The following is a 21,392-nucleotide window of genomic DNA, read 5'->3' on the forward strand; positions in this document are numbered from 1 at the left end:
TGTGGATTTCCAAAATTTTTGAAACTTTTCTTACAAGCACAGTTAGCTAATTCTTGGGATCTGAGTAAATAATGCTATGATATAACAAAAACCAAAAAAAAAAAAAATAGAAATCACAATGTGTTAGTATTTATAAAAAGCTATACCTGTCCAAATAAGCAATATAAACACTGAGTGTCATATAGACCTCATAGATTTATTTTAATTCAAATTAGAAACTACAAACCTCAGTCAGTATCATGAAGTAGAAAATGTTATAGATAGATATAGTTAGATACATAGGTAGGTAGATAGGTAGGTAGGTAGGTAGATAAATGATATAAAGAGAGAGAGGGAGACAGAGAGAGACAAAGAGAGAGACAGAGAGAATAGATAGCTATTTCCTTAACTGTAAGGCAAAATTAAAAGGCAAAACTGTAAGGCAAAATTAAACAATAAAACCACAAAATACCTGATGAGAACTCAAAAAATTTGCAAGTTTCTCCATGGCTAGATTTTATTAAGACTCAAATAAGGCTTTAAAGACAAAGTGAAAAGATGGTCAGGATAAAATGAGAGTTGGTCTTTAATTCAGGTAAACTAATCTTCTTAATACACCATTCTGATTTGGATTCAATGACTATTTGGGACTCTGGAGAAACTAAGTTATTTATTATAAGAAAGTGCTTGGACTCTAAAACTGTGACCAAAAAAAAAATAATAATAATAACACCTATGGCACTGTACATAAAACAGTTACAGCAAATAAAAAAAATCATATCTTACTGTCTAACTTTAAGTTTATAGATATTTTTGAGTAGATATTCTTTTGTCTGAGAATATACAAGTGTTATTTTTGTGTGTAATGGCTGTCTTTTGACATCCATTTTGAGAGGTAAAGGCTCACAATTTGTCCGTAAATAGGCCAGATTGCTTAATATGGCTTTGGACTGATGTATTATCAGAGTACCCCTCCAGTGCTTTGTTTAGCTGGGAAATTTTCAGCATGGAGTCGAGAATCCTTGTGCTTTAGAAGTTCATTCTGAAATGTTCATTGCTACTTTTAGGAAGTTCAGTGAATGCGACTTTGGCAACTTAATCTCAATAAAGGAAGATCACCTCTTCAAAGTTCAGAAAGTGCCATCATTCTGACCTTTGTCACATAGCAGGAAATGAAGAGTAGCACCATGCCCTTTCTTCCTCTTTTCCCTGTCCATGTTTCTCAGTTCTTGACCCCTCTGTCTTCCTCTATACAAGAGAAATGACCTTATTTTACCTCTGTAATCCCCCAATAAAGGCACTGAACCCAACTTCTTGGGGTTAATTATCTGATCTTCTCTGGTCATCTTCCTACTCAAATCCTTTGTGCTGTTAGAATTTCCATCCAATTGTTTCGTTGCTTGCCCATTTGTTGGACCCTAGCAGGGCAAAGTCAGGCTAACAAAGGACACAATCTTTTAGATACTGATATGAAATATGTATAAAATAGGAAATATTATGTATGTTTGTCTATTTTAAAAGAAATACAATCTTTGTTTCAATCTCAATCTAAAACAAGATTTACCATCTCTTTTAACAAAGCCTTCAGGAGAGTTTGTCCAAAAGCTGAACCAAATAATTTTCAGGAGAGATACATTACACACTAAGTTCTCAATTTACCACCTAGGAGAATATTATAAAATGCAATAATACCTGCACACACAGACACAACATTTAAGCTATGTGTAGTTTATTTTGAAATGGTGTTTTTATGCAAATTTTAAAGTTCATTATTATTTTAAATGTATGAAATGTTATATATTTTTTAAAAGGCATATATTTATAAGAAAAATTTGATTTTGCCTTATTTGTGTCAATTTCATTTGGATTTTCTTAAAGGCCCAAGATGTTCAAATACTCCTTATCACCACTGCATTTCTTACCCATTTTTGATACCTAAGATATGTAAAAGAAATGGTTTAAGACTTTATGGCTGCTAGAGTAAGTTAGCCTTACAATTTTCAAGTGAAGCAGAAAATATATATTTACTCAATGCAAAATCCTGAGTTGATATTTAGCTTTATCCATACATACAGGTCTAGTGTTCACCACACTTGTTCTAATCATTAGTCACTTTAAAAGTCATATTGCGGCTGGGCACAGTGGCTCACACCTGTAATCCCAGAACTTTGGGAGGCCGAGATGGGCAGATCACCCGAGGTCAGGAGTTCGAGACCAGCCTGCCCAACATGGTGAAACCCCATTTCTACTAAAAATACAACAAAATTGGCCAGGCATGGTGGCACATGCCTGTAATCTCAGCTACTCGGGAGGCTGAGGCAGGAGAATCACTAGAGCCCTGGAGGCTGAGGTTGCAGTGAGCCGAGATTGCACCGTTGCATTGCAGCCTGGGCAACAAGAGTGAAACTCCATCTAAAAAAAAGTGATATTGCACAGATAATTTTTTCAAGGAAGCAAAACTATGGAATTTCAAGCTTTCAAGACCAGCCCAGAGGAAAATCATAAATAATAATAATAATAATATAACAATCTAAAGACTCTATTTCTGATGTATCTTGCATAGGACCCTTTTGAGAAAATGTAACCTTAAATAAAATATGTCCACAGGGAGGGAGGCATAGGGTTCAGATAACACAAATCAATGGTATTCTAAAATGGAATTTATAACTTCTGTGACTTGCCAATGTTAAATACTAAAAACCTGTAAGCTCCAGACATAAACGCCTTCAGAGTGTGCTTAAGGAAATAGGCTCTCAGATTTAATACAATTTAATCTCATGACTACAAATCAACTATCTTTCTCTTATAATTTGTTGTTATGGAAAACTATGAACTCATAAGTGTACTTAAAACCAGGAAGTGTTCTTCTTAGTTTATACTAGTTATCAAAAGCGGTGGAAGAACATAGGAAGCTAACTCTGAGAAGCGGATATCTTTAGTAAATATGACTAAGGGATTATGACTTTTGTTGGTCACAGTGAATTGCCAGAATCCAGTGATTCAGGCAATTGTTTTTGCTAAGATGGTTTGATATAAGGTTATTTCTTTCAGGCGTAATATTTTTTAATGTCAGCCTTTACTAACCAAAGGAAAAGAGTCATGAAAAATGGATGAAGAAACACATTTTAATCTAATGAATCATATCCTAAAAAATGACCAGCAAGTATAGTAGAGACATAATAGATTTCCTAAAGTTAAAATTACTAGTTATTTGCATAATCCCAACATTTGTCTGTTAAAACTAAATGTACCCACATATTTTTTGTTTCAAAAAAGAACAGCAGGCAAAATAGCCATAGAGTGAAAATTCATGGATCTGACAAAAATTATATATGATAAAGTCTATTTATGCTGAATAAATCCCCAATTTACTTTTTCTTTATTCGAAGTTTGAATATAGAACTGCTTCTTAGTTTTATGCCAACTTTTGAATAAATGAGTCATAAGAAGTAAAGCTATTTGTTGATAACAGAAAATATAATAACAGTAATCACATTTTGACATTTCTATTGCACCTTTCACCTTGATAAAATCTAAGGCAATTAATCTGAAAGTCATTTCTCTACTCAGAATTTTCAAGCCCCAACTAAATCCAGTTATCTTCTAAGTTACCTCGAAGTGTAAGCAGAGCATCCACTGCCCTGTTGGCCTGTCAACCTACATGAATAGCACTTGCTGCTAACAGACTTCTGAGGCCAGGTGAATGTATATGGACCTTTAAATAATGGCCAGTAGGTCAAAAAAGCTAATGTCATTTCATATCCAGTAATGAATCATACAACTTCACTGACATTATATGTCAAGGCTAGGTATGCCCAGCCACTAAGCAGTTAATCTGTCAACCCAACAGAATATTAGTATCTTGAAGTTTTATGGGCACTTGTACATTGTATAATTTAAATTCCAGCCAGGAAACAGGAAACAGTTTTACAACATTTCTGTCTTATCAACTGACTGTCTTAACATCTTCAGTAGATGGGCAATTCTAAGTGTCAGGAGAATATCTATGTTGTCTATAGGTTTAATCTTAGATGCCTATTTTTTATGTTGCTAAACACATATAAGACTTTCTAAATATTTAAAAATCTGATGAATAAAAATTTAAAACACTATGCTAAAGGTGCTAGAGGTTAAAAACCTCTAGAGTTTTTAATTGAGTTAGAAACACTATTGTAAAGGTTGGAATATAGCTTCACAGCACAGTGGTTGCACAAAGGAAGGAATAGCCATTCTACCTGGGTAAAAGAGTAGATCAGATAAGGCTTCATGGACATAATGTTTTATGGAAAAAATGTTATGCAAAAAATAGTATGGAATAAAATTTTATTTGCATTATTACCTAAGTTACATAAAGAAAAAAATGAATAACAAAATGAAGGAGGCCAATGTATTAAACATGGTGCCTTTGCAGGCTTGAATGATGGTTTTTGTTTTGTTTTGTTTTGCATAGTTAGGGGATCATGTAATATTTGATATTCAGGTGAAAAAAGTCAAAACAACAACAAAATTTGTGGGAACTAGAATAAAACACATTGGGTCTACTTGAGGAAGAAGATGATTTTTTTCATAATCACCCCTTTCCTACTTTAATTAGCTAGCATTAGAAAAGAGAGTACTTTCAAGAGAAAGGGTAAAGAATCCTAAATGGATCTACCACAGAGACAAACTTAATAATTCTACTACCTCTACAACAGTTAGATAACATGCACCGTGAGACAGCTGAGTATATGTCGGCTTCTAAACTATAGCATGCAGGCACGTAAAACAGTATTTGCATTAACACACTCTTTATGAAATGAATTTGAAAGACTTTTCTGAGTTGTCCTGAAAAAAAAAAGCAGCCTCCCACAGCTGGCTCCTCTATTTTTGGCTTCTCCTATCCCTGTTTTCATGGCAGCTGAGAAATATTAATGTGAGAAAAGTATCTTTTATTTTAGTCTTTAGAAAAGAACTCAACAGAAAACCCTGCAACTTCAGCAGTAGAGGATAAGAGTTCCAAGATCACACTGTGGAAGTACATTATTGAAACAACCTGTGGGAAAGGGAACATAATATAAAATAATATGTTCCACTTACATATGACATACCCAAAACTTATGCTGTTTACATATAATGATTAAATTAACATATTTTGCCAAAAGTTAATAGGTCCCCTAGGAATGATTATATAAAATAGGTTTGTAATCAATCTCATACAGAGAAAAGGCACAGTGGAAGAAAAAAGATTTATTTGATCCACCACCATTCAACAGAAACAAGTGATGAACAGATCTATTTGAAGATTGGAGAAACATTTAGCTTTATGAGAAATTTTCCTCCTGACGTTTCCTATGATACATGCATACATATAAAATCAAATGCTTCATGACATTAATCTAGAAAAAAAGTACCTGCCACATTTGATTCAGCAAACTGGCTTTTAAAAAGAAATACAGAATTTTAGTCCCATATCCAAACCACATTTGAAAGAGTAATGACAAGTTACTTGAGTTTTATTGACTCAATCAGATCATATGGTGAGTCATTTCCAGACATATCGATAAACTCATTGATTCCTCTCATTCTTGTAGTCACTGGACTATAGAAAAGAGGATCAGTAGCCATTTGACCTTCATTGTGTATTAAACAAACACCAGATGGCAAGGATTCATTCAGGAAATCCATTCTTTCTTCTTCATAGTCATGTTCACACTGTTGCTTCCCACTGAGCCTTTATCTCTGTTTGTCATGGTGCCAGAGCTGCCTGCATAGCACCTTTCATGCATCACAGCTTTCAAATCTTGTCCCATTAGTTTCATTTTGTTTCCATCATAAATAATCTTCCACTTTCTCATACACTCTTTCATTATCTAATAATGGGCTGGGTCATTACACAAAGGAGCCAAGTATTAAAGGGTTAGTGAATACAGTTTGTCCACTTGGTTTCTGGCCAGTGTGTGAACTATTTATTAAACAGATGAATTTATGCAACTAAAAAAAAGAGACCTAAGGAATACAAACATCCTCATCCTGCTAACAAGTTTTCAAGAACACTAGACATAAAAATGAGGACATTTTAATCTCAAATTGGAAACTTTGAAGCACTATACCATGAGCATTAATCTAATTCAACCTAATTATTTCAAGAAACACACAAAAGCAAATACGCTATCCACTGAAACATTCCATCACTATTTCTTTCCTTGGCCATTCCCTAGTCTCATTTGGACATCAGCCAGCCATCTAGAAGTGTTGAAATGCTGGTAAGCATTAACAAGCCAAGTGACTCCATTCTAACGGCATTATCCTATGAGTAAATTTCACAGAGTCCAAGAAGGGAGGCTTGTCTTTTTGGACAATGTTGTATACAGACAAAATAAGAAAGCTGGACGTTATGTAAGATTTATCGCCGACACTACAAAGTTTAGTACAAACAAGGAGTACTCTCTGGTCTCAGCAGAGTGGTTCCTCAGTGTTCACAGGAAGTTAAATGTTGAGCAAATAAAGTATGCTGACAGCTAAAATCAGATTCTGCCCATATTTAAGGAAAAGTTAAGAAGTTTAGAATGCAGCGTGTAGGATGCTGTGAATATGTCAGCACTGAGTTAAGTCATCCCAGACTATTATTCTTACAGGCAGGCCAATTATCAGGGGATAATTAGACTGATAATGAGCATTCTGACTGGTTGAGAGGTTCCTCCGAGGGTAGAGCACCCCCTGCCCTTATAAGGCTGTCCTCTGTGCCAAGAATGGTATGTTATAAATGGGACTTTTAAAAGAATGTCATATTTTTGAGAAAAACAAGTTTACACTGATTAAAAATAAGGTGTTGAATTCTAAACTTATTTTTAATAATGAAATCCTTGTTCCATACAGCTATGTAGTGAAACAAAATGGAGGTAATTCAGCTACTTTGTTTTTTTGTAAAATATTTCTATTCTATGAAAGTATCTCAACTATATCTAGAAAACTGGAAAAGAATAAAGACCCACTTATGATCCCATCTCTGAGGTGGGTGGATCACCTGAGGTCAGGAGTTGAAGACCAGCTAGCCAACATGTTGAAAACCCGTATCTACTAAAACTACAAAAATCAGCCAGGAATGGTGGCACACCCCTGTAATCCTAGCTACTCAGGAGGCTGAGGCAGGATAATTGGCTTGAACCCAGAGGCGGAGGTTGCAGTGAGCTGAGACCACACTTCTGCACTCCAGCCTGGGCAACAGAACGAAACTCCATCTAAAAAAAAAAATAGAGGCCGGGTGTGGTGGCTCACGCCTGTAATCCCAGCACTTTGGGAGGCCGAGGCGGGCGGATCACGAAGTCAGGAGGCCGAGACCATCCTGGCTAACACGGTGAAACCCCGTCTCTACTAAAAATACAAAAAATCAGCCGGGCGTGGTGGTGGGTGCATGTAGTCCCAGCTACTCGGGAGGCTGAGGCAGGAGAATGGTGTGAACCTGGGAGGCGGAGCTTGCAGTGAGCCGAGATTGTGCCACTGCACTCCAGCCTGGGCGACAGAGCGAGATTCCGTCTCAAAAAAAAAAAAAAAAAAAAAAAGGAGTCAATTTAAATCTGGAGTTTTAAATACATTTTAATGCACTGCTGTAGCATTTGTATGAGTAATTATTCTATTATGTACTGTTATATGTCAGCAGTAAACTCATCATATTAAGCCCTACATATGACAACATATTTAATTAAATATTTTCTGCCTGGAATCCTCTTTTCTTCTTTCTTCCAACAGTTAACTTCTACTTAATCTTTGACTCCAGCTTAACTTTCAGTTCCTTAGGGACAGTATTTCTTTGACTCCCCTGAGCCAAATTCTTATTATGCACACTTACACACTGTCTCTTCCTAGCCCTTATTGTAGTATGTGATTCTTTGATTAATGTCCATCTCTTCCAACCAATAACAACCTCCATAAGGGCAAAGTGATTCCACTTTTGCTTAATATTCTATTCCAGAAGAGGATCAGGCACATAATAGGTGCTCAATAAATAATCGTTGAATGAATGAATAAATGAACAAACTTAAGTATTTTCTGTGTTCTTCCAGACTGTGATATGTAAAGAAAGAAGAGCAAATGGTTTGTGCATTGCCCTATCAATAAGAGTACATATAGCTAAGGATGGCATCTGCTCTGATTCCATCACCTCAGCACTTTGCACTTGAATGTCATTGGTCAACCAGCACGATCCTAGAAGAAAATAACAGAGCTGCAATCATGTGAATGACGGTATAGGAAGAAAAAAATGAGAAAACAGGTAAAGAAAAATAAATTGCTTAAAGCTCCCAGTAGTCCCAATTGTCGATAATTGTTTACTGGGAACAACATTTTCCTTTGAATGGAAGAAACTTCTTCATGGCTTTCAGGATGGCTTCTGGTTTCATATACTGCTACTCAGGTTAGAAAGGCTAGAAACTTGAAAACTACATTAAAAGCAATTCATCATATGCTGCTTCATTTCACTGAGTTCAAACTACAGAATAAAAATAACCAACCATTTCCAACCTAAACTATAAGTCACAAACCTTATCTCAAATGGCAACTTAAATCTCTTTTAAACTCTGCTCAATTTGTTACCAACATTTACAAACCTCATCATGTGTTTCAATTTTATCTCAATTGCTAATATGATCTGAAATACTTGGTTAATGGTGTAGAAAATTCATTTTTTAAATAACTGACAATTGCCTATTGTTTTTTATTATATAAATTGGAAATTCAATTGTAAATCCATATATAAATAAATTATGTTTCAGTACCTACAAGTTTTATGTTTTATGGCAATGTATGTTTTAAAAGTCTGAAAAATTAAATTATTTCATTGACCCTTTTTTCTCTCACCAGCATATTATTAAGAAAACTCAGCCATGGCATGTAATTTTTCAACGAATAAACTATGTTTTAGAGAAGTTTTAGGTTAGAGAAAAATTGAGAACAAAGTACAAAGAGTTTTCACGCACTATCAACATCCCACACCACAGTAGTACATTTGTTATAATCAATGAACCTAACCTACACTGACACATTATTATCATTCAAAGTTCATAGTCTATATAAGGGTTTACTCTTGGTGCTGTACATTCTACAGTTTTGACAATTTATAATGACATGTGTCTACCATTGTAGTAGAGAATAGTTTCACTGCTCTAAAAATCTTCCATGCTTCGCCTATTTATCTCTACCTCTCCCCTAAACCCTGGCAACCGCTTATATGTTTACTGTTTCCATAGTTTTTCCTTTTCTAGAATGGCATATAATTTGAATTACATAGTGTGTTAGTCTTTTAAGACTGGCTTCTTTCACTTAGTAATATGTATTTAAATTTCCTCCATGTCTTTTCATGCCATGATAGTTTAGTTTTTTAAGCACTGAGTAATATTCCATTGTCTGAATCTACCACAGTTTATTTATCCATTCACCTAGTAAAGGACATCTTGGTTGCTTCCAAGTTTTGACAATTATGAGTAAAGCTGCAAAAAACATGCATTTGCAGGTTTTTGTGTGAAAATAAAGTTATATTCATTACGTAAATATCAAGGAGCACCGTTGCTGGATTGTACAGTAAGAGTGTGATTTGTTTTGTAGAAAACTGCCAAACTGTCTTTGAAAGTTACCTTGAATTCTCATCAGCAATAAATGAGAATTTTGTTGCTCCATATCCTCACTAACCTTTGGTATTGTCAGTGCTTTAGATTTTGGTCATTCTAATAAGTGTGTAGTGGTATCTCATTATTGTTTAAATTTGCAGTTCCCAGTGAAATATGATGTCTAACATCTTTTCATGTGGTTACTTGCCATCTGCATATCTTCTTTGGTGAGAGTCTGTTCAAGTCTTTTGTCCATTTTTATTCAGGTTGTTTATTTTCTTATTGTTGAGTTTTAAGTGTTCTCAGTATATTTTGGATAACAGATGTTTATCAGATGCGTCTTTTGCAAAAATTTTTCTCCAAGTCTTTAGTTTGACTTATTCTCTTCACATTGGAGTTCACAGAGCAGAAGTTTTGAATTTTAGTTTGGTAGTTTTGCATTTTACATTTGGGTCTATGATGCATTCTGAGTTAATTTTTGCAAAGGATTTAAGGTCTATACATAGTTTTTTTTTTTTTTTTTTTTGCATGTGCATGTTTAGTTGTTCCACCCCTATTTGTTGAAATGACCATCTTTGCCTTCTTGCATTTCCTTTGATCCTCTGTTAAATATTAGTTGACTATATTAATATGGGTCTATTTCTGAGCTCTATTCTGTTACATTGATCTATTTGTATATTCTTTCACCAATGCCACACTGTCTTGATTAATGTAGCTTAATAACAAGTATTATGTCATCGGAGTGTGTTAGTTCTCTGACTTTGTTCTTCCCCGTCAATATTGAGTTGGTTATTCTGGGTCTTTTGCCATTCCATATAAACTTTAAGAACAGTTTGTCAATATCAAAAAAATAAAAATAAAAATAAAACTTGCTGAGATTTTACTGGGATTGTATTGCATCTATAGTTCAGGTTTGGATGAAGTGACATCATGACTATATGGAGTATTCCTGTCCATGGACATGGACTGTCTCTCCAAATTTTATTTAGATTTTTGTTGTATTGTTCATCAGAGTTTTGTAGTTTTTTCCATAGAGATTTTGTACATGTTTTGTTAGGTTTATACTTATTTCATTTTTTAGTGGTAACTAAATGGTAATGTGTTTTTAATTATAAATTTCACTTTTTATTGCTGGTATATGAAAGTGATTGACTTTTATGTACTAAACTTATATTGTGCACCCTTGCTAAAATTGTTTGTTAGTTCCAAGAGATTTTTTGTCAATTTTTAAAAATTTTCTACATAGGTAATCATGTCATTTGCAAACAAAGAGAGTTTTATTTTTTCTTTCTATATCTGTATACTTTTTCTTTTCCTTTCTTTTCTTTTTGTCTTATTGCATTAATTAGGACTTCCAATATAATGTTGAAAAGCAGTGGTGATAAGGAATGTCTTATTTTGTTCCTTATCTAAGTGGGAAAGCCTAAGTATTACGTTAGCTATAGATTTTTCTATTTTTTTTTTAATCAAGTGAGGAAGTTCCCTGTATTCCTAGCTTCCCAAGAGTTCTCATCATGAATGGAAGTTGGATTTTGTCAGATGATATTTTTGAATTTATTAATATGATCATGTGATTTTTATTCTTTAACTTGTTGGTGTAATTGATTTCATTAACTGACTTTCAAATGTTGAATGAGCTTTGCATGCTTGGATAAGCCCCAAGTGGTCATGGTGTGCAATTCTTCTTAAATATATTGCATTGGATTTGCTTATATATTTTGAACATTTTTACATCTATGTTCATGAGAGATATTTATCTAAAGTTTTCTTTACTTGTAATGTATTTGTCTGCTTTTGGTATTCAGGCAATGCTGGCCTTATGGAATTAGTTTGTAAGTATTCCCTTTGCTTACACCCTCTGGAAGAAATTGTGGATAATTTGTTTAATTTTTTTCCAAATGTTTGGTAGAATTCAACAGTAAACCAACTGTGATTGGTGTTTTCTGTTTTGTAGGAATACTAATTATGGATTCCACTTCTTTAATAGATATAAGACAATTTATGTTGTCTAATTTCCACTGTGTGGACTTTGGCAGGTATATCTTTTAAGAAATTTGTTCATTTTATATAAGTTACCAAATCTGTGGGGAAAGAATTTTCCATAATATGACTTGATTATCATTTTAGTATCAATCATATCTAAGGTGATGTCTCCTCTTTCATTTCTGATAGTAGCGTTTTGTGTCTTTTCTCTTTTTTTCTTAGGTAACCTGGCTAGAGGCTTATCAATATTATTGATCTTGTCAAAGAATCAGCTTTTGGTGTCACTGATTTTCTTCTATTTCCTGTTTGCAATTTTGTTGATTACTGCTCTGGTTTTTATTTCCTTTCTCCCGCTTATTTGGATTTAATTTACTCTTTTTTCCCTAATATTTTAAGGTGGAAGCTTAGACAATTAATATTAAATCTTTCTTCTTTTCTGTTATGTACATTCTATGCTATAAACTTTCCTCTATGCTGCTTTTGCTACATCCTACACATTTTGATGAGTTGTATTTTCATTTTAATTTGCTTTATATGTTTTTTATTTTGAGATTTTTTTCTTGGAAGCAACTGTTATTTAGAAATGCCTTATTTAATATTCAAATATTTTGGGATTTTCCAGCTTTATTTCTGTAGTTTATTTTTAGTTTAGTTCCACTGTGGTATTAGAGCAGATATTGCATAATTCCTGTTCTTCAAACTTTGTTAATATATGTTTTATGGCTCAGAATGTGGTCTATCTTGATTGTTTAATGTATTCTTGAGAAGAATATGTACTCTGTTGTTGTTCAATGAAATAGTCTATAGATGTTATTTGTGTCCAGTTGATTAATGATGCTGTTAAATTCAACTATATCTTTACTGATTTTCTGCTCAACTGATTGGTCGATTGATAGATTTATAATAGATATGTGTTAAAATCTCCAACTGTAATAGTGTATTCAACTATTTCTCCTTGCTGTTTTATCTATTCTTTCTTCATGTGTTTTGACACGTTGTTGCTAGGCACATACACACCAAGGACTGTTAGGTTTTCTTGTAGTATTTTCCCCTTTATCATTATTTAATGCCCCTCTATATGCCTGATACCTTTCCTTGCTCTAACGTCTGCTTTGTCTAAAATTAATATAGCTATTCTCACTTTCTTTTGAGTAGTGTTAGCATGGTATATCCTTCTCCTTCCATTTACTTTTAATAGATATGCATCTTTATATTTACAATGAATTTTTTTAGGCGTCATATATTAGGTCTTGATTTTTGATCCACTTTTACTATCTTAGTCTTTTAATTGATGTATTTAGACTCCTGATTTTTAAAGTAACTATTGCAGATGACATGATTGTATATCTAGAAAACCCCATTGTCTCAGCCCAAAATCTCCTTAAGCTGATAAGCAACTTCAGCAAAGTCTCAGGATACAAAATCAGTGTTCAAAAATCACAAGCATTCTTATACACCAATAACAGACAAACAGAGAGCCAAATAATGAGTGAACTCCCATTCACAATTGCTTCAAAGTGAATAAAATACCTAGGAATCCAACTTACAAGGGACGTGAAGGACCTCTTCAAGGAGAACTACAAACCACTGCTCAATGAAATAAAAGAGGATACAAACAAATGGAAGAACATTCCATGCTCAGGGATAGGAATAATCAATATCGTGAAAATGGCCATACTGCCCAAGGGAATTTATAGATTCAATGCCATCCCCATCAAGCTACCAGTGACTTTCTTCACAGAATTAGAAAAAACTACTTTAAAGTTCATATGGAACCAAAAAAGAGCCCACATCACCAAGTCAATCCTAAGCCAAAAGAACAAAGCTGGAGGCATCATGCTACCTGACTTCAAAGTATACTACAAGGCTACAGTAACCAAAACAGCATGGGACTGGTACCAAAACAGAGATATAGATCAATGGAACAGAACAGAGCCCTCAGAAATAAAACCACATATCTACAACTATCTGATCTTTGACAAACCTGACAAAAACAAGCAATGGGGAAAGGATTCCCTATTAATAAATGGTGCTGGGAAAACTGGCTAGCCATATGTAGAAAGCAGAAACTGGACCCCTTCCTTACACCTTATACAAAAATTAATTCAAGATGGATTAAAGACTTAAGCGTTAGACCTAAAACCATAAAAACCCTAGAAGAAAACCTAGGCATTACCATTCAGGACATAGGCACCTGCAAGGACTTCATGTCTAAAACACCAAAAACAATGGCAACAAAAGCCAAAATTGACAAATGGGATCTAATTAAACTAAAGAACTTCTACACAGCAAAAGAAACTACCATCAGAGTGAACAGGCAGCCTACAAAATGGGAGAAGATTTTTGCAACCTACTCATCTGACAAAGGGCTAATATCCAGAATCTACAATGAACTCAAGCAAATTTACAAGTAAAAAACAAACAACCCCATCAAAAAGTGGGTGAAGGACATGAACAGACACTTCTCAAAAGAAGACATTTATGCAGCCAAAAAACACATGAAAAAATGCTCACCATCACTGGCCATCAGAGAAATGCAAATCAAAACCACAATGAGATACCATCTCACACCAGTTAGAATGGCAATCATTAAAAAGTCAGGAAACAACAGGTGCTGGAGAGGATGTGGAGAAATAGGAACACTTTTACACTGTTGGTGGGACTGTAAACTAGTTCAACCATTGTGGAAGTCAGTGTGGCGATTCCTCAGGGATCTAGAACTAGAAATACCATTTGACGCAGCTATCCCATTACTGGGTATATACCCAAAGGACTATAAATCATGCTGCTATAAAGACACATGCACACGTATGTTTATTGCAGCATTATTCACAATAGCAAAGACTTGGAACCAACCCAAATGTCCAACAGTGACAGACTGGATTAAGAAAATGTGGCACATATACACTGTGGAATACTATGCAGCCATAAAAAATGATGAGTTCATGTCCTTTCTAGGGACATGGATGAAATTGGAAATCATCATTCTCAGTAAACTATCACAAGAACAAAAAACCAAACACCGCATGTTCTCACTCATAGGTAGGAATTGAACAATGAGAACACATGGACACAGGAAGGGGAACATCACACTCTGGGGACTGTTGTGGGGTGGGGGAGAGGGGAGGGATAGCTTTAGGAGATATATCTAATGCTAAATGACGAGTTAATGGGTGCAGCACACCAGCATGGCACATGTATACATATGTCACTAACCTGCACAATGTGCACATGTACCCTAAAACTCAAAGTATAATAATAATAAAATAAAAAAAATAAAGTAACTATTCGTATAGTTTGATTAATACTTAACTGTATTTGTTACTGTTTTCTGTGTTTATTGCCTTTGTTCCTATTTTTGTCTTTACACTTTTTCTGTCCTTTGTAGGGTTAATTGAGCATTTTATTTGATTTTATTTTATCTCCATCCTTAACATATAATTCTTTTTTTACTTGTTTTGTGTTTGTCCTCAAGTTTACCATAGATATGTATAACTAATCTAAGTCTACTTTCAAATAGCACTATAAAATACTCGTAAGACAAGTAGCATATGATAACAATTCTAATTCCTTTCTCCAGTTCTTTCTATTGTTATCATTTATTTCCCTTATCTGTAAGCATATATATAATATACATAAGCATATACAATACAATACATTACTGCTATTATTATTTTGAGCAAACTGCTATTTGTTAAATTAAGAACTTTAAAAACAAATTAATAAAAATTTTACCTTTACTTATTTTTTTCTAATGCTCTTTCTTTATGTAGTCCGAAGTTTCTGACGTATATCATACTCCCTCTCTCTGACGAACTTCTTTTAATTTTTCTTGTATGGCAAATCTATTAGCCAAAAAAAAAATCCCTCAATGTATTTTTGTTTGAGTTAAGTCTTTATTTCTCCTTCATTTTCAAAGAATAATTTCACAAGGTCAGAATTCTAGGTTGGTTTATATATTTTTTTAACATGTCACTCTACTCTCATATTGCTTGCAGTGGTTCTGAGGAGAGTTTGGATGCAATTCTTATCTTCACTCCTCCATAGGTAAGATTTTTTTTTCTTTTCTGAGTTTTTTTCTGTATCTTTTATGTCCTGAAGTTTAAATATGATTTATCTGGTGTAGTTTTTTTGTCATTTGTTCAGCTTACTGTTCTCTTCGCTTTCTGGATCTGTGGTTTGGTGTTTGACATTAATTTGGAAAGATTCTCAATCATTATTGCTTCAAAGATTGCTTCTGCTCCTTTTTTTCTTTCTTTTCCTTATGGTATTAGCATTAAACATATGTTACATCTGTAGTAGTTGTCCCAAAGCTCTTGGACATTCTGTTCTTGGGTATTATTTTTTCCAGTCTGTTTTTCTTTGTTTTTTAGAATTGAGGGTTTTTATTGTCATCGCCTAAAACTCAGAGATTTTTTGCCCATCAAAGACATGTTTCCATTCAAAGGCATTTTTCATTTCTGTTGTAACATTTCTTATCTCTAGCATTTTTATTTTTTCTTAGAATTTCTATCTCTATGCTTATATCATTCATATCTTCTTTCACGTTGTCCACTTTTCCATTTAACCCTCTAGCATATTTATCATAGTTTTTTTCTTTTAAAATTTTTGGTCTGATAATTCTAACACATTCCCATCACATCTGATTCTGGTTATGATACTCTATTCAGTTGTGATAAAATGTGTTGTTTTGCCTGTTAGTATGCCTTGTAATTTTTTCGAAAGCTTGGCATGATGTACTGAGTAAAAGAAATCATTGTTGGCTGGGTGCGGTGGCTCACACCTGTAATCCCAGCACTTTGGGAGGCTGAGGAGGACAGATTATGAAGCCAGGGGATCAAGACCATCCTGGCCAACATGGTGAAACCCCATCACTACTAAAAATACAAAAAAATTAGCTGGGTGTGGCAGCGTGCACCTCTAGTCCCACCTACTTGAGAGGGTGAGGCAGGGAATTGCTTGAACCTGGGAGGTGAAGACTGCAGTGAGCCAAGATCACGCTATTGCACTCCAACCTGGCGACAGAGCAAGGCTCTGTCTCACAAAAAAAAAGGAAAGAAAGAAAGAAAGAAAGAAAGAAAGAAAGAAAGAAAGAAAAGAAAAGAAAAGAAATCATGGTAAATATGCATTTCGTAATGTAGTGAAAATCATAAGACCCTATAGTTTTATAATTAAGTTTTAATTTCTTAATAAGCCTGTACCTCTGGGCTATAAACTTCCCAAATGCTTTTTAATTTACCCTCCCCTTACTTAGGTGGAAGAGAATGGCTAGAGGGTGATGACACTGGATATCTCCCTTCCCCAAGATCAATTAGGTCCTGACATAACCCCAGCAGGTAAGGCTCTGTTAAAAAAAAAATCCTCCTGAGGGCATTCCTTGTTAAGAAAAACAGAATGTTCTGGCATATTTCAAAATGGATTCTTTTCCCCTCCTTCAGGTCACCATGACAGAAGTTAAAAGAAGCTCCTGAATTTATGGTATTCATGGAAAGGTCTCCATACTATCACCCTGCAAAAATTACAACCTGACTTGGTGCTGATCATTTTGCTGTTTCCTCTGTAATTATAAGATGCCCTGGACTACCCTGCATTCTGAAAATATAACCCCCAAAATCCTATGATTAGAGAGCAATCCTCCTGCTTTGACCATGCATGCTCATTCCCTATGCTACTTCTCTCTTTATTTTTCTCAGTAGCAATTATTACTATATATTACTCACAAACAAATGTAGTTTACCTCCCCTCAACTTCACTAGAAGGTTCTGTGAAGTCAGGAACTGTGTCTCTTTGGTTAGCTGTTGTATACAGGGCCTAGAATAGTGCCTGTATAAAATAGGTTTGCAAATATTTCTCGAATGGATGATTCCCTCACAAGTGAAAAAGATTTTCAAACAAAGTGACTCTATGTCTAGGATGTCAGTAAGTTTGGATAGTTTTAAGACTCAGCTGCTGACTTATTCTATTTGACTAGCAAATGCGTGCAGTCAAAATGTCATTATGTAGGTATAATTTATATGATAGCTTCTCACTAACATAATTATATGTAAAGTTATTTGCATTTCTCAAAAATACATGCCCAATGGTACAGTATACTCAGTCTCTAGGGCACACACACAAAAATGGACAGAACTCACTAAAGGAGGTTTAGTAATCTTTTAAATACTATCATATTAATATAGAAATGCTTATTCTATATAACATTTTAAATATTTTAGTAAAATAAAATGTTATGGCTAGAAAACAAAGTACTAAAACCTTAAAAACTTGTTATCTCTGATGGCTACAAATGTGAATTATTATTTTCTTCTTTATAATTTTTTTGTACTTTCTAAATGTTCTACAATGAATATATATTAATTTTATAATAAGGGGAAATGTTATTTGCAACAGAAAATATTTTAGACTTCTAATGGCAAAAATATAAATCACACAGTAAAATTAAAGATAGAAATATTATGTAGAATAATGTATTATTTCATTTACCTTGATACATGGAACACAAATGGGGAAGATTTTTATCACCTCTCTACAGATTACTATTTCTAAAACTGTTTATTTCTCAGGTTAATTTTAATTATTATATATTTTTTGGTTTTTGATGTAATACTTTTAATTTATGTAATAATTCTTAGGTTTTTTCTATTCTATATGAATTAAGTAATATTTTATTAATAAAATTTTATTGTTAGAACACTTTCAGAATTGCAGAAAATTATGAGGATAGTACAGAGATTTTCCATAAACTGTTAATCTAGTTGCCCCTATTATTAACATCTTACATTTGCATAGCACAATTGTTACAATTGATGAGCTAATATTTATACACTATTTTTAACTAAAGTCCACATTTTATTTAGATTTCCTTAGTTTTTACCAAATATCTTTTCATTATTGCTGTTCCAGAACCCCATCTAAGATATCACACTATATTAGTTATCATTCCTCCTTAGGCTACTCTACACTTTGACAGCTATCAGAGTTCTCCTGTTTTGATGACGTTGACAGTTTTGGGGACTATGGATTGGGTATTTTGTAAAATGCCTATTGGGATTTGTCTAATATACCTCTTGTTATCAAACAGAATGTATTCGTCCATTTTCACACTGCTATAAAGAACTACCTTAGACTGGGTAATTTACGAAGAAAAGAGATCTAATTGACTAAAATTCTGCAGGCTTAACAGGAAGCATGACTGGGAGGCCTCAGGAAAATTACAATAATGGCAGAAGGAAAAGGGGAAACAAGGCACATCTTACATGATGGCAGGATATAGACAGAACAATGAGAAGAACTGCCACACACTTTTAAACCATCAGATCTCATGAGACCTCACTCACTGTCATGAGAACAGCATGGGAGGAAACCGCCCCCATGATCCAATCACTCCCCACCAGGTCTCTCCCTTGGGAGGTGGACACTACAATTCAAGATGAGATTTGGGTGGGGAGACAAAGCCAAACGATATCATTCTGTCTGGGGCCCATCCAAAATCTCATGTCTTTCTCACATTTCAAAACACAATCATGCCTTTCCAACAGTCCCCAAAATCTTAACTCATTCTAACATTAACCCGAAAGTCCAAGTCCAAAGTCTCATCTGAGACAAGGGAAGTCCCTCTGCCTATAAGCCTGTAAAATCAAAAGCAAGTTAGTTACTTCTGAGATGCAATGGGGGTACAGGCATTGGGTAAGTGTTCCCATTCCAAATGGGAAAATTGGCCAAAACAAAAGGGTTACAGGTCTAATGCAAGTCCAAAACCCAATAGGGCAGCCATTAAATCTTAAATATCCAAAATATCCTTTGACTCCCTGTCTGACGTCCAGGACACACTAATGCAAGGAGTGGGCTTCCAAGGCCTTGGGCAGCTCTGCTCCTGTGGCCCTGCAGGGCACAGACCCCTTGGCTTCTTTGACTGACTGGCATTGAGTGCCTGTGGCTTCTCCAGGGGTGTGATGCAAGCTGTCAGTAGATCTGCCATTCTGGGCCCTTGAGGACAGTGGCCAGCTTCTCATGGCTCCACTAGGCAGTGCCCCAGTGGGGACTGTCTGTGGGGGCACCAGCCTCACATTTTCCCTCTGCATTGTACTAACAGAGGCTCTCCATGAGGACTCCACTCCTGCAGCAGGCTTCTGCCTGGACATCCAGGCATTTCCATACATAGTCTGAAATTGGCAGAGGCTCCCAAAGCTCAACTCTTATCTTCTGCACACCTGCAGGCCCAACACCACATGGAAGCTGCCAAGGCTTGGGGCTTGCACCCTCTGAATCAATGGCCTGAGCTGTATGTTGGCCCCTTTTAGCCATGGCTGGAGCTGCAGTGGATGGGAAGCAAGGCACCATGTCCTGAGACTGCACAGAGTAGTGGGGCCCATGAAAGCATTTTTCCCTCTTATCCTCTAGGCTTGTGACGGGACAGGTTGCCATGAAGATTTCTGAAATGCCCTGGAGACATTTTCCCCATTGTCTTGGCTATTAACATCTGGCCCTCACTACTTATGAAAATTTCTGCAACCAGCTTGAATTTCTCCCCCAAAAATGGTTTTTCTTTTCTCCCACATAGTCAGGCTGCAAATTCTCCAAACTTTTATGCCCTGCTCCACTCTTAAACATAAGTTCTAATTTCAGTTCATCTCTTTCTTAATGCATATGAATGTACATTTTTAGAAAAAGCCATGTCACATCTTGAACTCTTTGCTGCTTAGACATTTCTTTAACCAGACACCCTAAATCATCTCTCTCAAGTTCAAATTTCTGCAAATCTCTAGGGCAGGGGCAAAATGCTACCAGTCTCTTTGCTAGAACATAGCAAGACTGACCTTTGCTCCAGTTCCCAATTAGTTCCTCATCTCCATCTGAGACCACCTCAGCCCCTGGACTTCATTGTCTATATCACTATCAGCATTTTGGTCAAAACCATTCAACAAGTCTCTAGGATGTTCAAAACTTTCCCATGTGTTCTTGTCTTCTTCTGAGCTCTCCCAACTATTCTAGCCTCTGCCCATTACCCAGTTCCAAAATCACGTCCACATTTTAAATTATCCTTATAGCAATACCCCACTTCTCTCGGTACCAATGTTCTGTATTAGTCCATTTTCACATTGCTATAAAGAACTACCTGAGACTGGGTAATTTATGAAGAAAAGAGATTTAATGACTCACATTACCACAGGCTTAACAGAAAGCATTACTGGGAGGCCACAGGAAACTCACAATCATGGCAGAAGAGGAAAACAAGGTACATCTTACATGGTGGCAGGATGGAGAGACAGCGAGAGGGTAACAGCCACACACTTTTAAACCATCGGATCTCATGTGAATTCACTCACTATCACAAGAACAGCATGCGGGGAAACCACCCCAATGATTCAATCACCTCCCACCAGTTCCTTCCCTTGACATGTTGGGATTACAAGTTGAGACACAATTTGTGAGATCTGGGTCAGGACACAAAGCCAAACTATATCATTCTACTCCTTGCCCCTCCTAAATCTCATGTCTTTCTCACATTTCAAAACACTGAGGTTATGTCTTTTTGGGAGGAAGACCATAGATATACCATTTTCATTGCATCATGTCATGGCACATACTGTCAACACGATTTAACACTGTTGATGTTTACCTTGATCATCAACTGAGGCAGTAGTTGTCAAATTTCTCCACTATAAGGCAGCTACTTTTATTCCTTTCTATACTATATTTTTTTGACAGTCCCTACGCATAGCCCTCACTTTAAAACTAGAGAATTGTGCTCCTATCTTCTTGAGAGTGAAGCAGCTACACAAATTATTTGGTATTCTTCTGCAAGGAAGTTTTGTTTTTGTTCCACCATTTCTTTACTTATTCAATAAGTGA

The 21,392-nt window shown here is 35.3% G+C and overlaps 1 long non-coding RNA gene across 1 annotated transcript in view; it reads right to left on the bottom strand.

Moving 5' to 3' along the window:
• LOC117975788 (uncharacterized) overlaps positions 1-21,392 on the bottom strand; it is a 243,211-nt gene that overhangs the window by 89,064 nt on the left and 132,755 nt on the right. Inside the window, exon 5 of the long non-coding RNA XR_008620826.3 lies at positions 15,276-15,385. This is a non-coding gene — a long non-coding RNA (uncharacterized LOC117975788). The remainder of the gene's footprint in view (positions 1-15,275; positions 15,386-21,392) is intronic.

This window comes from Pan paniscus, chromosome 15 (assembly GCF_029289425.2).
Source record: "Pan paniscus chromosome 15, NHGRI_mPanPan1-v2.0_pri, whole genome shotgun sequence".
NCBI classification, from domain to species: domain Eukaryota; kingdom Metazoa; phylum Chordata; class Mammalia; order Primates; family Hominidae; genus Pan; species Pan paniscus.